Genomic DNA, 10,853 nt, shown 5'->3' with positions numbered 1-10,853 from the left:
TCCAATGTATCACTGAACTTAAGACAATACAGTATAAATTTCTGACATAAAAAATAAGCATTGTTAGATACTGGTCCTTATTATATAATCTGAGTGTAGGTCTTCTCTAAGTTACAGAAAAGTATAAATTTTCTCCACATGACTTATGTGACAATTTTAAGTTTTAATAAAAGGAAAGGAAGAAATGATTGTTAATCATTTGGACTTTGGATTCAAAGGCTTTGTACACATGCTTACCAGCTCCATAATCTTGAGCAAATTACATACTGCCTCCAAGAATCAAATACTTTACCTATAAAATGGTGGCATGATTATTAATTTTAATATCATTCTAACCCTAATAAGTCAGACAAAATAGGTCAATAACCATATGATTTCACTCATATGTTGGGTATAAATCTAAAAGCAACAAATAAATAAGCAAGAAAAATAAACAAATAAAAAACTAATAGACACAACAGTACAGTGTTTACCAGGAACAGGGAAATTGGGGACTAGTAAAGGGTACAGGAGGGTCAAAAATAGGATGAAAGGAAGAAATTTGACTTTGGGTGGTTGGCACACAATGCAATATACAAATCATGTGTCATAAATTGTACTTTTGAGACCTATATGATTTTAACCAAAGTCACCTCAATAAATTTAATTTAAAAAAGAGAAAGGGACATATTATTATTAAATCAGAATATCCACAAAGACTGAGAATGATGGATAGTGAAGGTAATGTAATCACATTTAGTAAGATTTTAAAATTATTATTATTTTGTTTAAAAATTTGAGTCAACATAGAATTATTTCTTAGAAGTATCTATATAACAGATAAACAGATTATGAAAAAGTTGGTCCAATTGCAGTTCTAGAATAGCAGGCAATTTATATACTATATCTAGATGGAATCAGTACCAAGTGAAATCTAGCAGTTTCAGTTTGGTGGTCTTTTACAGAAATTGTCTTCATTGATGTCTCAAGCACATGGTGCTTAGTAAAGAGGGTTTTTTAGTTGTGTAGGTGGAGTTTTATTGAAACATTTAAAATATCAGTTTCGGCCCAAACGCATTTCATAGATTTATCACTTAATAAAATATTTGTTGTTACTCGTTCAGTGTTACACCTTGAATCAGTAATATGGACATTAATTTATGATCTGGAAAAAAAGAATTAAGAAAACTTCAAAAAATATTTAATGTCATAATACTTCTAAAATACTTAGCACAGTGTCTGACCAAAAGTCAATACTTTACTTTAAAAAAAGAAATACAAAAGAACCTATGCACCCCAATGTTCATAGCAGCACAATTTACAATAGCCAATTGTTGGAAGCAACCTAAATGCCCATCAGTAGATGATTGGATCAAAAAGTTATGGTACATATACACAATGGAATACTATGCAGCAGAAAGAAAAAAAGAACACTAAAGTTCGCGACAGCATGGATGGAACTCGAGAGCATTATGCTAAGCAAAATAAGCCAGGGGGCAAAAGACAAATACCATATGATCTCACCTATAAGTGGAACCTAACCAACAATACAAAGATGCAAGGAAAATAAGACCAGCAACACTGAAAGGAAAAGAAACCAACAGAGACAAGAGGGAAGGAAGGAGGGGGTCGGGGAAAGGGAAGGGAAGGGGAAAGTCAAGGAACATATAGCAAGGACTCATGGACAAAACCAAAGGGGAAGAGCTGAGGGAGGGAAGGAGAGAGGGGGCAAGGGAAAGTGGTGGGGGTTAGGCAGAGACAAATGTATTTGAAAAAATAAATTAAAATAAAATTTAAAAAAAAGAACTCTAGTTTTATTGTTTATATAGCTCCACATCAAGACAAAATATATCAAAAACTACCATTATTTGAGTTAATTACATTCTTTCTTATTTCTGTTATGAATGAATAAAGTTTAATAAGTAGCCATTTAGAGTTAACAGATTATCTAATTAATAATTAATATAGAAGCAGCAAATCATATCTCTACAGCAACTTGGCAAATACCCAATATACCAGTTTTCATTAATCATTATTTAATTAATTCATTCACTCATTTATTCGTCCAGCAAGTGTGCTTTTGTCTTTTCTTGCAGAGTTCATAGCATAATTCTAATACTTGCAGCCCCTCAATTATTATATTTTATTTGTCTTTCAATTCAAGGTTCTCGGCAAACTGCTGACCTCCCAGTGTACAGATGGAAAGGGTAACGTAAGAGTTAGGAGGTGCTCAAGCAATTAAAACCCTTGTGTTATAGTCAGCATGGTATGGAATTGCTGATGGAAAGATCTGGGAGTCCCTAACTGGTGACTTCTATATTATAAGTAAAACTTAAGGCTAGAATTGACTGAAAGTAAAGGTAGGAATGAGATTTAGTGTAAAAAAAAAAAAAAGCAAAACAATCTTTGAAATTAGGAGAGTCACATCACTATTAGTAGAATGGGCAGGCAGTTTTGCTTGCCCATTTGATTTCATGCACATTTGGGACCTCTAACTGAATCAGTTACTGGAGTTTTAAAATACTCAGCTGCATGGCTGAAGACAGAGAAAACAGGTGGCTGTGTATATGAATTAGAAAAAGGTCATGATAGAGGGAAGGGTTTAAAAAAAGAGTACTTATAATAATGGTCTACCAACTACCAGCTGGGTAAAGAGGAAAAGAAATGCAAGGGAAAATGTACTTATGAATAGAAAGTAAGTAGATAGGGACAATGACAAATAAATGTTGCTAAGTATGAACTATAATGTATAATGCTAGGGTTTATAAATTTAAAAGTAATTAACTTTCTGCTCACCGAGAAAAAAAGCAGCATAAACCTCAATTCATGCTACAATTGTCACAAATTGGGGAAAGTATAAATGCTTTTATGACATCAATAAATTAACTTATAGATGTGGCTGTGTATTGGTGTTTTTTCAGAAATTAATTTTTATGTAGTGATTCACAACCAATGGGAAAGTTTCCTATAAAAAAATGTTAACCAAGACTTTAAGTCTGGTACTGTCCATATTTAATGTGTGATAGGTATGCACCATCAATTTGGAACTATCATTAATTATATGGTCTTACTATATCCAAATTCAGTATATAGAAGTGAATGGAACATCTGGATACCTTCCATGCAGATAACCTGTCTATTTGAAATAATTACCTGATTAAAAAAGAAAGAGAGAGAGAGAGAGAGAGAGAAACATTAGATTTAGAACATCAGTGTAGATCCTTATAATTCAGAATGATTGCTATACATATTTAAGATAGAAGGAGGGTTGGAGGGATGGGTGAGGAGGGTGGGTGGATTTAGAGATGCAGGTTGATAGCTGCAGAATGGGGGCAGGGATGTGGGGTGCAGCATGGGGAATATGATCAGTATGTTGCGCTGACTATGTGTGGTGCCAAACGGCTGCTGGATTTGTTAAGGTGATAACTCAGTGATATAGTGTTGTATGTAAACTGCAACTGAAAGATAAAAATTATATATTTAAAGTTTAAAAAGTGCCATTTTGGAATACTTCCGTATATCCCCCAAGATGGTCTAAAACTGAAGAATATTATGTGGTATTGGAACAAATATACATTGCGGCGGGAAGGTAAATTCGTGTCACTGCTTTACAAAACTTGTGCTACGTCTACCAAAGATACTGTTCTTTTTATACAAGAGGAAACTCTAGGACAACAAGAAGAGAACACATCTCTGTCCCAGGCAGTGCTGAGCTTTCAACATGAATAGATCACAGGTGACAGTAAGTGACAGCATCAAGGAAAAGATGTTAATGATGCAATTGGATCATGACTATGCCAAACGAGCAAACCACGTGTACACCAGAGGTTGAATTTAAAGCAACTGGACAATTATTCAACTGCAGAGGTAATCTATAAAGGGCTCTTGGCTTTGGATATTTTAAAAGCTGAAGGAAATCCAAATGCCCATCAACATCAATGAATAACCTTTTGGGTCATGTGGTGTGCTACAACTGTGCTTATTTCACCAGCAGGCATTTAGTGAGCATCTGTTGTAAATATTCACTATGTTTGGGGTATGAGAGATATTCAAACCACAGTCCAATTCATCAAGGAATTTATAAACTCTATAATTTCTGCTTTTGAAGTATTTCTTTTTTAAGTTTTATTTTTCACTTAAAGTGGACATGCAAGGTTATGTTGGTTTCAGCTATACAACACAGTGATTAGACATGTATGTAGCTTGCAAAGTGATCACCCCAATATATCTGAGAAATATGTGTTAAATACATTATCTCTTTTCATTTGCAGTGCTACTACTTTAGTTCACACTCTTCACCCTCTGTTCCTCATTTACTTATTTATTTAGGTGTGTATGAAAATTAAAACCTTTTATTTGGTAAAAGTCAAACAACATATGCAAAATTAAAAGAACAAAATGAAACATTTAATGCGATTTTAATAAAGTTTGAGTCTAACATATGGATGTTTTAAATTTTCTTTTTTTATTGTTCAGATACATTTGTCTCCATCTTCCCACAACCACTTTCCCTCTGCCCCCTCCCCCAACTCTCTCACTCAACTCCCTTCCTCAATCCTTTCTCACTTTGGCTTTGTCCATGGGTGTTTTATACATGTTTCTTGTCTTGACCCTTCCCTTCCCTTCCCTTTCCCTGTCCCCCTTCCTCTTGATTCTGTTGGTTTCTTTTTTATTTCAATATCGCTGGTTATATTTTCCTTGCTTGTTTGTTTTGTTGGTTAGGTTCCACTAATAGGTGAGATCAGAGGGTATTTTTCACCATCTGGCTCATTTCTCTTAGCATAATGCTCTCCAGTTCCACCCATGCTGTTGTGAAGGGTAGTAGCTCTTTCTTTCTTTCTGCTGCCTAGTATTCCATTGTGTAAATGTACATTAGGTTTCTGATCCACACATTTGTTGATAGGCACTTAGGTTGCTTGCAGCACTTGGCTATTGTAAATTGTGCTGCTATGAACATTGGGGTGCATAGGTTCTTTTGAATTTGTGTTTTGGGATTCTGAGGGTAAAATCCCAGCAGTGGAATCACTGGGTCAAAAAGTAGTTCCATTTTTAGTTTTTTGAGGAAATTTCAAACTGTTTTCCACAGTGGCTGCACCAGTCTGCATTTCCACCAACAGTGGACTAGGGTTCCCTTTTCTTCACAACCTCACCAGCACAAGTTGTTTGTTGATCTGTTTATGATGGCCATTCTGACCAGAGTGAAGTGGTATCTCATTGTGCTTTTAATTTGCATTTGCCTGATGGCTAGTGATGCTGAGCATCGTTTCATATGTCTGTGGGCCCTCTGTATTTCTTCCTTGGAGAGGTGCATGCCCAGGTTCATTGCCCATTTTTTAATAGGATTGTTTGTCTTCTTTGAGTGGAGTTGTGTGAGTTCTTCATATATTTTGGACATCAAACCTCTATCTGATGTATCATTGGCAAATATATTTTCCCATATGGTTGGTTCCCTTTTCATTTTGCTTATGTTTTCTTTAGCTATGCAGAAGCTTCTTATTTTGATGAGGTCCCACTTGTTTATTCTTTCCTTTATATCCCTTGCTTTAGGAGACATATCAGTGAAAATATTGCTGTGTGGGATATCTGAGAGTTTCCTGCCAGTGTTCTCCTCGAGGACTTTTATGGTGTTGCGACTTATATTTAAGTCTTTTATCCATCTTGAGTTTATTTTTGTGTATGGTGTCAGTTGGTGGTCGAATTTCAATTTTTTGCATGTAGCCGTCCAGCTCTCCCAACACCATTTGTTGAAGATGATATTTTTACTCCAATTTATGCTTCTGCCCACTTTGTCAAATATTAATTAACCATATAGACATGGGCTTATTTCTGGGCTTTCTATTCTGTTCCACTGATCTATGTGTCTGTTCTTGTGGCAGTACCAGACTGTTTTGATTACAGTGGCCTTGTAATATAGATATATGTCGGGTATTGTGATCCCTCCTGCTTGGTTTTTCTTTCTTAAAATTGCTGAGACTATTAGGGTTGTTTATCTTTCCATATAAATTTTGAAATGTCTGTTCTATGTCTGTGAAATATGTCATTGGTATTTTAATAGGGATTATGTTGAATCTATAAATTGCTTTGGGTATGGACATTTTGATGATGTTAATTCTTCCAATCCATGAACAAGGCATATGCTTCCATTTATTTGTGTCTTCCTTAATTTCTCTCTTCAGTGTTGTATAGTTTTCTGCATATAGGTCTTTTTCCTCCTTGGTTAAATTTATTCCTAGGTACTTTATTTTTTTTGTTGCTATAGCAAATGGGATTTTTTCCCCTGAATTCTTCTTCTGATATTTCATTGCTGGTGTACAAAAATGCCTTCAATTTCTTGTTTTTAATTTTCTATTCACTCCAGTTTACCTGTTTCCCATTTTTTTCTGTGTTTCTTTGGAATAATCAAGTTTTTTAAATTATTCTATTTCCTTATAGATTTATTGTTATCTTAATAAAACCTTTGCTTTGCTATCTAGTTTGTTAGCTACAATAAGGATTATAGTACAGATGTAATCTGCCATGGTCAACTTTCACGTGATGTCCTAGCACTCTGCGTACAGTACTAGTGTGCAGGAGATAGCACAGGATGAACCCTGCGACTACTCTATGGTTGCATCCCAAACCAGGGGCTAGCATCCTGGTTGCCAGGCAACACCTGTTAACACTTAAATAGTAGCTAGGAATGGGTGTCCTGATGGGAAAGAAAGGCAAGGCCCTGGCCTTTGCAATCTAACAAAGAACTTAATGCAGGGGGCTAAAAGCAACAGACTTGCCTCACTCTTGACCTAGTAGTCCTGACCCTGGTCGGAAAAGGCTGCCAGGCCTCCCAAATAACTAAACTATGGCAGCGCAGGGTGGAGGGGGAAGCCGTTGAAAGTCTGTGTATATCACCTCCACTAGCTGGGAAAAGGAAAACGTTGAGACTGCATTCATCTCAAAACCTGAAAGGGGGGAGGGGAGGGGTCTACAGTGCCCAGAGAAAAAGCTCATAAAACAACTTTGGTTAATTGTCTGCTCCCTGTCATGTATGCAAAATGAATAAATAGAGTATAGGGCAAGATAAGGATTCAGGTTAATAGACTCCCACACATACCTGCATTTGGGTATTCCTGTGCCCACAGGAGAAGATAGCAACACCTTTGCCTGCCAATCAAAATGGAACTTCTTCACCCTCACCCCACCAACTGTATACCTCCTCAGGACAAAAGACTCTCTCTTGTCCTCTTCTCTTGACTTTCTTGCCACATTGCAGGGAGGCCCTTGTCCACTCAGCCTCTGGCAAGGGGGTCTCTGGGCACCAGGACCCTGTCCACCCCTTTTTGGCTACCCAGGCCTCTGGCCACCCTACTTTTGCCACCCCTACTCTTACCGCCTTGCTTTTGCTCTCTCCTTCACTGATAAACTGTGCTTACATGTTAATAGGCTAGCTGACCTGTAATTCTTTACTATGTCAGCGACAAGAACCAGGGTCTCTCTGGTAACACAAGAACCTTACAATACACATTTCTGTGTCTCCTTCTAGTCTAAGGCTATTATTGTTGTGCATTTGTTATGAAGCCCTCAATATACCATCATTATTATTTTAAATTTTAAAAATTCTTTTATATTACAGTTGATATTCAATGTTATATTGGTTTGAGGTGTGTTAGCATAGTAGTTGAACATTGATGTAACTTACAAAGTGATCCCCCAGCGGGCCTAGTGCCATCTGGCAACACAGTGTTGTTGACTGCGATCCCTGTGCTGTGCTTTACACCCCACCCCCCTGCCGACTTTTTTGTGACTTCCGGTTTGTGTTTCTTAACCCTTTTTTATTTTTCACCCAGTCCCTCAACCCCCTTCCCATCGGGCAGCCAGCCATCAATTTGTTCTCTATGAGTCTGTATCTGTTTTGTTTGTTTATTTTTGTCCTTTGGATTCCACATAGAAGCAGAATCACACACACACGGTAAGTAAATATGTAAAATAAAGCAAAGCTATCTAAAATGGTGGAGATAAAATATTAAAAGAATAAAAGCATAGTCCTTGCAGTAACAATATATAAAAGAGCATATAATATCCACCAAACTGCATATGGAAAAAGTAATTATTTGATGTTCCTTTTTTATGAATATATTTTAAGAAGAGGCTTGGTCTACTATGGAAAATTAACAGCCTGAAATATAGCAGTGTTTCAATGTGCAATATAAACTTATGGGTTCAGAAATAAAATCTTTTGTCAGAGAGTTGAAGGAAAAGAAAAAAGAAAGGACCTAGATACAAGATATTAAGTGGAATAGATTTGGTAACTCAGGAAAAGTCTTTGCTATAATGTTAATCTGTGCTACAATGGAAAGGACACAAACTTTGCTTTTTATATTTATTAGAGAGATACTATGGTGTATATTTATTTGTAAAAGGCCAAATGAGCTCTTCTCTTCATTCTCTGAGACTGCCAGGATAAAAGGAAGAACTTTGGCTATACAACGTTGGAAAAAAACTAAAGAATTCCTGGAGACCTTACTTCCATCGAACACCCTGTCATTTTATTCAGTTCAGCCAAATGACAGATGTTTCCCCCAGGATAAGAAAGTATTTAATTTGAATGAAAGCACTCAACTGTCTAGAATCAATTCTACCCTAGTGAAATATTACCTGATTTTTCTTTTGTATTAAAGACATAAAATTAGCCTCAGAGAAGCAGGCAAAAAAATGGTACAACACCCTTCCCTCTGCACACATGCATACACATACATACACACCGTGCAAGTACCTTCAAGGAAATCCTTACATAATTGAACCCTGACTTATTAAAATGACCCCCACCTTCCCATTCCTAGCTAATCTATCAGCCTGCATTTGTGGATGGTGGATGAAAACTTTAAGAGGTGCTTTCTCATTAAGAAAAAAATAAATAAAACAAGATGCTAGAGGCTGCAGGCTCTTCTTCCACAGTAAGGCACTGAAATTGCAATTTAGCTGTTTCTTCTCATTGTGATCAAGTTCCCTGCCCTGATACATCTAATCTTGTGAAAGAAACGTTTGGCAGATTCAGTAACAGTTCTCTTTTGGGTGATGCATCTGTCACTCAGGGACGCATGTAAGAGGATGTTTGCTGGCCAGTAGAAAATGTGCACATCTGTAGATGTTTCAGTGGGAGAAATGGTGGGGCAATTTGTGCAGAGTCTGGTGTCCTTGGTTCACCTGGCAGTGGTTAAACAAACAGAACGCACTCAGCACTGTTTTTAAAAGGTCTTTCAAATCTACTCTTGTTTGGTTTTACATTTTTCAATTTTTATTGCTGGGTAAAATTCAGCATATGTTGCAGCGTATGCATTTGCCCAATCATTCTTTCTTTATCTATACATTTTTATAAAGTTTAAGATTTCCAGGTGCTAATACATTTTTTTAGGGGAGAGCACGAAGGGGAGGGCACAAACGCAGTCTCCCACTACCGCAAATTATGCGGGCAGGTTTCCTACATGTGGGGAAATCGCAGGGGTCAGGACACCCAGAGTGCGGTGGATGAGCCTCGCTCTGGGAAAACCACTTTAATGCTCATGGTATTTCCCCTGCCAGAGAAGTATCAAAATTGTCTACTTTTTTCTGCTCGGGTATAAGAGCTTTGACGTGAGGAATGTAGACTTCATTTGACATTAGGATTGAATTTTAAAATATGTTATTTTACTTTTATGAATATTAAAATAATTTAGAAAATATTTAGTTAGGATATTTAGGGGTAAAATTATTGTTGTTTATTTATTTACTTACTCATTTATTGATTTATGTTTGTTTACTTTCAGTGCTTTGAATTTGTCATCCGTTTCCTTAATGTCACATTTTGTTTTTTCTGATGATCAATCAGCTGTTGTTCTTACTGAGGTTACTTGTAAGACCACGTGCTTCTGCAAAGCTTTTTTGCTGCTTGGTTTTTCTCTAAACAGATCTGAAATTGCTGCTCCTGTGGTTTTCTTAAAATTAACTTTGTCATGGTTTTAAAAAAGAAATCAGAATGCATTGTTGCATTAACCTTTTATTTAATAAAGGAAAATTATATGAAGAAAATAGGCAACACCAGCAAATTATAAATGGACACATTTTAAACTATACATACATACATACAGGTATATAAATAACCATCTAGTTCTCATTGTCACCTTACTGAAAGGAAATAATATCTCTAAGGATCACCACTTCTGAGAGGTTCTTAGAATTCTTTATGTCTAAGTGATTGTATTAGATCAGCAATAATGAACATGTAATCTCAAAAGATAACTAAACTATTCTTAAAATGGAAAAAAAATTCTCTTGTTACTTTTAAAGTTTTATCTTTATGTTTGGCTTTCGGCATTTTGACCGTGATGTACCTGGGTATGGAACTCTGTGTTCATCCAACTTGATTCTCTTGGCCATACCCATGTAAGTTAGAGTTTCCATAGGACCAAGCTGGAGGGTGAAAACGTGAGTAGATAAGAGCTCAAGTGCTAGCAACTCTCCCTGTTCTTAGCAAGATTTAGTAGATTGTATTGAACAATGCTTCTCTATTTTCTATATGCACTTAAGAAAAATTTTAGGAGCTTAACTGATATTTTTAAAATTCTCTCTCACTAAGCAGTTGTTGGGCAGAGGTTTTACAAGATCCGTACTCTTCTATTTCAGGAATTCTGTCACCTTTAGGCTATATAAGAGGAAATTAATATTGAAGCACAGTTTCTACACCTTAACAGAATCTCTATAGACTTACATTAGAAACTTTAAGTGACACATTTAAATCCTGACTTAACTTTGTTTGTTATTGGGAGTACAAATGAATGAATCGATAGAGTTTTCATATTTAAAACTTAAGGACAGACATAATGTCCCATTTGCTTTTGAAATTTTAGTAGCTGGCAACTAAT

At 36.2% G+C, this 10,853-nt stretch overlaps 1 non-coding gene across 1 annotated transcript; it reads right to left on the bottom strand.

The window, feature by feature from the left end:
* Positions 1 to 9,378: 9,378 nt before the first annotated feature.
* LOC129082507 (U1 spliceosomal RNA) lies at positions 9,379 to 9,542 on the bottom strand. Its single transcript, XR_008530422.1, has one exon. It is a non-coding gene; the product is annotated as a U1 spliceosomal RNA (small nuclear RNA).
* Between the last annotated feature and the right edge of the window lie 1,311 nt (positions 9,543 to 10,853).

The sequence above is a fragment of the Pteronotus mesoamericanus genome, unplaced genomic scaffold (genome assembly GCF_021234165.1).
Source record: "Pteronotus mesoamericanus isolate MK-2021 breed Mesoamerican mustached bat unplaced genomic scaffold, CSHL_Meso_final contig_124, whole genome shotgun sequence".
Classification (NCBI taxonomy): domain Eukaryota; kingdom Metazoa; phylum Chordata; class Mammalia; order Chiroptera; family Mormoopidae; genus Pteronotus; species Pteronotus mesoamericanus.
The sequence above is the reverse complement of the archived record's forward strand: the minus strand, read 5'-3'. Positions and strand labels throughout refer to the sequence as shown.